The 7,075-nt window shown below is 51.5% G+C and overlaps 1 non-coding gene across 1 annotated transcript; it reads left to right on the top strand.

The window, feature by feature from the left end:
• The first annotated feature begins 3,232 nt into the window (after positions 1-3,232).
• On the top strand, positions 3,233-6,825 carry LOC110358288 (uncharacterized). The gene is made up of 2 exons (XR_010473743.1): positions 3,233-3,565; positions 5,344-6,825. It is a non-coding gene; the product is annotated as an uncharacterized LOC110358288 (transcript).
• Positions 6,826-7,075: the final 250 nt, after the last annotated feature.

The following is a 7,075-nucleotide window of genomic DNA, read 5'->3' as shown; positions in this document are numbered from 1 at the left end:
CAACCCCCATGAGGAGGGGTGCCTGCAGTACCCTCTGTGCCTGGGAGACCCTCCTTCTCCTCTCCCCCACAGTTCTGTTGGCCATGGAGGGCCCCAGAGGAGTGATGAGGAGTGGGGAACCAGTGGGATGTGGCACCTCAGTATGCGAAAGGTGAGGAACTGGACAGGAGGGATGAGAAGGGACAGTCAAGGGCTGTGACAGGCAGGGGGGATGAGGTGCTGGGCGGGTAGGGAATGGTCACTCCTGTAGCAGCAGCTGGCCTTTGGAAAGCTCTTTTCTCACATCTGGGGGAGCTGGTGGCACCAGCTGTCTCGGGCACTGTCCCACAGGACATGGCAGTGAACAGAGCCCATTCAAGATGACTCATTCTCATGCTACAGTATCTGAGAAAGGGGATACGGCTGCAGCCCTGTGTCCTGTAACACTTATCTCATGAACATGCATCCTGAGAGCTCGTTATCAAGGGGCAGAGGCAAAGGAGAGGCTGATCTTAAGGTTGCTGTCTGAGTGTTGTGTTCCAAGAACTGATAATGAAGATCAGAAGAGCCATTTGCCACGGGTGAAAAAAAACACGAATGAAAGCAAATACGAAAGGAGGGCTGTGATACCAAACTAAGCACCAATGAAACCTGGTTTGGAGGCATTGCTCTCAAAAGACACTAAGAAGTTTGCAGTCTTTCCATATGTCTCAGGAACTGCCCTAAGGGACAACAAACAATTCTGATCTTGGGTTGCTGCTAAGTGCCTAGTCCATACTTTCAATCTAATCTAGTTTGTTTCAGACTTCTATTAAATAATAGAATCCTGAAGTACTTATATTTAGGAAGAGTGTCTCGATCGTCTTCTGTTTCCTGAGTGACACAAACTATAGCAGATCTTCTGTGAGTTTTCACTTAAGTAATAACCGTATTTGTCCAGAAAAAGTAGAGACTGATTAGTTTGACCTCATTGTATTGTATTTATTTTAGCAACTCTGATGCAAGCTGAAGGGTATTTGTCCATGAACGTATTCCAAACTCACATGAATAAGTCTTTAAGTGCCCCGTAATGCCATGAAGCCCAGAACTAAGTCTGAATCTGGACCACTTTGAAGCCTGGGACATGCCAGACCCTTCCTGGTGCCACTAACTGTAATACAGAATAATTTTGATTGGAAAAGACCTTTAAGATCACCGAGTCCAATGTTAACACTGTTATTAAACCATGTGCCTGAATCTCATCTGTGTGTCTTTTAAACACCTCCAGGGATGGTGACTCAACCACCTACCTGGGAAGCCTGTCCCACTGCCTGACAACCCTTTCCATGAAGGATTTTTTCCTAATATCCATGCTCTCCTCTGTGGCAGACCTGGCTGTAAGAAAAGGGGAGATCTGCCTCCACCCCACAGCAAGGGACACACCTCTCTTTGCAGGGGCCTCCTCTTCATTGGGGATTGGGACCCTCCCCTCCAAGCCCCAGCTCCCCCACCGCTTCTGCAAGTACCCCAATGGAACGGTTCTTGACCCAAAAGCAGCTCATGGGTTCGGAGGGCAGGTGTGAGACCACTCCTTGGGCTGCTCCAGAGACACCGGCCCCTTCAAGGGAGTGACCTGTCTGTGCCTGGAGACTGCTGACACACTGTCCCAAAACAAACCCCTCTAAGTGCACATGGAAACAAGTCCCTGTATGCTGGGCAGGTCTCTCCTGAGGGTTCAGGGAATCTCTAGGGTCCCTGGGTTCCACCCGAGAGCTTTGCAGCAGGAATGAGAGCTCCAGGCTGCTGCTGCATACATGTGTGTGCAAACAAGGGCTTATGACAGCTCTCCTTTTGGTCTAGCAGTACCAAGGCTCTGGGGGACAATCCATGCTAATGGGCTGTCCTCTCAGAAGTTGCCTGTTTACGTAAAAGACGTACAATTACTGTGAGTTTGAACAGAAACAAATAAAATATTTGACGCGTTTGAACTGGACATTTGCTTGCAGAGCCAGCTGCTGCCTGGCACATTGAGCACACAGAGTGTGGGGCTGTGTGCTCACCTGGGCCTGCAAAATGAGGCAGTTTTGAAACAACAGCCAGCTGAAGACCCAGAGGACAAACTAATGACATGGAACAATGGCCCAGACTTCTGCCACCCTGGACCTCTTTGCAGTCCTCACGTCCCCTGTGGTTTAGCCCGAACCCCAGTGCTCCCAGCAGCAGCAGCAGCAGTGCCATGGGGCAGCGGCTGCCAGCTGTGGGCAGGCTATGGGACAGAGAGCTCCACTTCAGCGAAGGTGAGGTGACTGCTGAATAGTAACCAAGAATATTTACAACAGCTTCTGTATGTTAACTGTGAGTTGTGGGAATTAATACATTTGGGCACAAGCTCCAGGCGTTTCAGGATTGCTCCACCTGGGCTGGAGCCAGCCTCACATTCTGCCCCTCTGCTCTGCTCTGGTGAGACCCCACCTGGAGAACTGTGTCCAGCTCTGGAGCCCTCAGTACACAAAGACTGTTGCAGAGGGGCCAGAGGAGGCCACAATATGATCATATGGCTGGAACAGCTCTGCTGTGAGGACAGGCTGAGTTGGGGCTGTTCAGCCTGGAGAAGAGAAGGCTCCGGGGAGACCTTATTGTGGCCTTTCAGTACTCAAAAAGGGCCTATAAGAAAGATGGGGACAGACTTTTTAACAGGGCCTGTCACTATAAGACAAGGCGCAAAGGTTTTAAACTATAGGAGGATAGATTCAGTCTAGATTTGAGGAAGAAACTTTCTACAGTGAGACTGGTGAAATACTGGCACAGGTTGCCCAGAGAGGTGGGAGATCAGATTGCTCAGAGCCCCATCCAACCTGGCCTTGAATGTTTCCAGGGATGGGGCATCTACCACCTCTCTGGGCAACATCACAAGGAACAAATGGCCCCAGGGTAGCTTGGGCTGCCTGGCCAGTCAGGGCATGTGGGTCATGCCCACACATGAAAACCATGCAAACCTCCTCTACTGGATGAATGGTCTTGGCTTCCCACAGCTTTATCCAGAGGAAATCAGCTGTGCAGGGCTTGAGGTGTGTAGAGACAGAGATAAAACGGGTGGCCCAAGAAGATCCATGCCCATCTCAGGTGCCTGTGGAGGACCATTGTGGGGGTGCATCACCCTGTAGCTGGCTGCCCTCCACCAGTGTTGTCTCAAGCTTTTAAAGCGTTTTGCTTTACCTCTAGACACCAGCATCCGTGCCTCTGGTAGCGTGCGGAACACAGGGGAATGCTGACGCTTCAGAAAGCCTGGCTGCAGTCGGCAAAGAAAGAGGTGGGGAGAGAGGACAGACCTGCGGACGACCTGCGGAGGGCTGGGAGACTCCGGATTAGTCTGCAGTCAGACTAAACTAACATCACAAGCAAGATAAGCATCTTGCTGGCCCTGCCCAGCCACCTTTTGTGTTACGGAGGCCTCTCCTCCTCCCCCAGCAGTGTTTCATCATGGAGCCACCGCCAGTGGCACATAAATAGAGGTCCCGGGCAGGCTACAGGGCCAAGACCAGAGGCGTCGCTCAGGGTCCTGCAGCGCACTCCAGCACCTGTCCCGCCTGGCCCGGACACCCTGCAGGTAACCAGCACCGTGGCCATGGTTGGGAGGGGAGCACCTTGGCCAGCCTCAGCCTGGTGTTCCAAAACTTAGGGGGAGGATGAACATTTTCACCAGGAAAAGTGGCCTGGCTGGAGCAGGAGGCTGTTGCCCCTGCAGCTGCTCAATGATAAATTCAATGCTGTGGTTTTGCTGGAAATCCGCTGTGTTGCAGAAGCCAGATTTCATTGCTAGATGGGGTGGGAGTTTTCAGAGGTAATTGAAACTGCAGGGTGTGCAAAGCCTTTGACTTAATGGTATCTGAGAGTGGTGTCCTGCTCTGTGCATGAGTGAAGCCCAGGGGAACCGGGTGGCTGAAGCCGGGCGGGAGCAGCCTGAGGCATGGCGCCGGGGAAGGCTGATCCCTGCCGAGCAGCAGCCCTTCCATGGGGAGCCGGTCTGGGGTCTGTGCTGCTTGGTACAGCGATCGCTCTTCTGGCAACAATGATAAAGTAACTGGTAGTTTAAAATGTGTGAATGAAATGAAGGGCCAGACAGTAACTTATAGCAAGGATGAAGGACAGTTACCAATAAGTTAAACAAGCAAGAGTTTGCTCTAAAAACAGGAAGACTTTAAAGTCTGTGATCTCTCTTTTTTTTCGAGTTGAAGTTGGACAAGAGTTCATGCTTTCAAATTTTTTCCATAGTTATGCAATTTAGATTATTTTTTTTGTTTTTGCAAGTGGTTGCATGTCTGCAGAAGTAGGAAATTTGTGGCATCAAATACACATCACAAAGGAAATTATAATTGTAATCAAAGGTGGTATTTGGGCAGCTGGAGAAGGGAGTCAGCCTGGAAGGACCTAGTGCGGGAGGGAAGCAAACATATTTAATACAGCAGGACATTAGGTCACTCAGGTAGGGGGGAGGGATCTGAAAGCCGCACTTAAATAAATGCAGTGTCCTGAAAAGCTGCAAGTCCAAAAAAAATAATAAATCCTCAGCATTAAAATAAAGAAGGGAGACAGCATGAGTTGCCAGGCAGTGCTGTGCATCCTAGGAGGTGCAAGTCCAGGAGGAGGGAGCAGGCACGGGGAGGGGATCGGCGCTCTGGTTGAAAATAGACTGGTCAAAAAACTGTCAAAGGCAAAAAGCAGAGTCAGACATGATTGCTTGACATCTGAAACATCTCCCTGATGAAGTGGAGGCTTCATGAGTTGAAACAAGGACTGGGTGACTCTGTGAGGGAAGGAGGGAGGGAGGTGGCTGGAGAAGGCAGGCAGGGAGCTGCCAGGTGGCAGGCGGCACAGTGTGAGGGAGCTGACACCCAGACCCCCTCCCTGGGGAAGCAGGGTCCTGATTGCAGCAGTGGCACCAGGATGAGCTACCCAAAGTGCTTCTTTGACCTCTTCATGTGTCCAAGCCTGAATGCCTCCCAGGAACAACCAGTCACTTAAATGTAAATTATCACCATCAATATGGAGGCAAGTGTCACCCTCTGGCTGGGGCAGCTGTGCCAATGCTTGGTGCATGCCATAAGGTGGCACTTTGCTACCCCACATTGCAGTGGCTTGAAAAGCTGATGGGTGGAGGAGTCCTTGGTTGAGCCAGGATGAACTTCTGGGCACGGGACTTTGTGTTTTAAGGTGAACCACCCCGGTTCCAGCAAGCTGCTGATGATTAAAGCTATGGCTAATGGGCACACTGGGTAGAGGCAGCTGCGTCTTGCTTGCTTTAAACCTGGGGGGTTCAGACCTTGGGGGCTCAGCGCACCCACTCCTGGCACGACGCCTGCACGTATCTCCACTTTCTCTCCCCAGAAGCATGGCTCTCGGTGGTGTGTTTCGTCTGTCGCTCGCCTGCCTCCTGCTCTGCAGCGCTGCCCCGACACCCACGTGCGACCCCAGCGCCTGCACCCCATGCCCTGAGAAGGACCTGGAGGGGCCGACCACTGCAGCTGCTGGGGGCTGCTGTCCTCCTTGCCCCCCACCCTGCACCTGTCCCCCCTACCTGGAGAGCGACTGTGAGATTCAAGGCTTCACCAGCGGCCGCGTTCCCGCCGGCCGCTCCTTCTACATCGACTTTGCCCGCAAGCTCTGCACCTGTGGCCCCAGTGGGGACATCAGCTGTGCCCCTCAGTGCTCCCCTGTACCCCCCACCTGCCAGGCTGTGGGCAGCCCTGTGGCCGACGGCTGCCCCCGCTGCGTCTGCTATGATGAGGAGGAGATGGCGGTGCCTGCTGGCACTGTCACCACCCGGGGCACCCAGATTTGCACCTGTCCCCCTGAGGGGGGCCAGCTGCAGTGCAGCGGCAGAGAGAGCCAGGAGTGAACCTGTCCCCTCTGCCGGCTGAGGGCAGGGGGACAGGGGAGCCCTGCTGGCAGCAGAAGGCTTTCTGCACCTTGGGGCATCCTTACTGAAAAGTGTTAAATGCTTCACACTGTCCCAGAGGACCCGGCAATGAACATGGCCATGCCACAGAGCACTGGAGAGGTGCTGCATTGTATGTCATTTATATGCCAGGGCAAAGTGTCTATAGGGGGTGAGCTTTCTCCGTTGTAAAGTTTGTTCTATGGTGTGGGCTATGAGAGCTTAGATTGTTTGTTGCTAGCACCTAACTGGAACAAACACAGTTATTTATTTATTTGTAAGATGATTTGTGCTTTTCTATGTGTTTATGTTTATATAGTGTATAGACAGCACAGCCTTAAGTCAACTTGTTGGATAAACTTCCTCCTAGGATCCAGGTTTTCGCTTCCTGTAATTCCATCAAATTCAAAGTGGTGGGACCAAAATCAGAAAGCCGACCGACATCCCCATCTCCAGGCTTTTTTGAGCTTGGGGGAGTACGTGTGTTAACACATGGCTGTGTTCTTAGGAGGAGGCAAACCCCTCTCATGCCTCCCTCCTCCTGAGCAAAGCCTTGAAGACCCGCATAAAAGATGTTGGCAGTCCAGGGTCGATCCCTCACAGCCACCTCGATGAAGCAGTTATCCAGGGCTGCCCCATTGTCTGTCCCAGTTCAGCAGGAATACCCCAAATTGTGTGTCACTAACTGTGTCCTCCCCACTGACGCCCTCCTCTTACTGCTGCTGGAGATACAGCAAATGGCAGAACTGTATCTTCTGAATGCTTGGGCATATATAAATACATACACATATATATGTACAGGAAGACTGTAATAAAAAACACAGCTTCATCAGGCTGAGAAGTTAACAAGTGTTAATTGTGATCCTTCAAGGCATTGCATAAAATCAATTTTACCAATAAACTTTTGAAAACTTTACTGACAAGCACACATATACTTTTCTCGTGTGTTAGCTGGTGTTACTTGGGCCAGATGAGCCTCTCCTCAGTTCCCTTGGCCCCAGGTATACCTGGAAACATTAAACGTGCCCCTGGCTCCTTTGCATATTCCTCTCTAGTGCTCTGTCTGATGCTGGTTGGCTGCAAAAGAAGACTGAGCGGATGAGATTCAGGTGACAGGTTAGAGAAAAGTTGGAAGAAAGAGGCAAATTTGCTTTTCAAGATGAAACAAGGGTGTCTTGTCAA

Source organism: Columba livia, chromosome 1, assembly GCF_036013475.1.
Source record: "Columba livia isolate bColLiv1 breed racing homer chromosome 1, bColLiv1.pat.W.v2, whole genome shotgun sequence".
NCBI classification, from domain to species: Eukaryota; Metazoa; Chordata; class Aves; order Columbiformes; family Columbidae; genus Columba; species Columba livia.
Note: the sequence above shows the minus strand (reverse complement) of the source record. Positions and strands in the feature narration are given on the sequence as shown.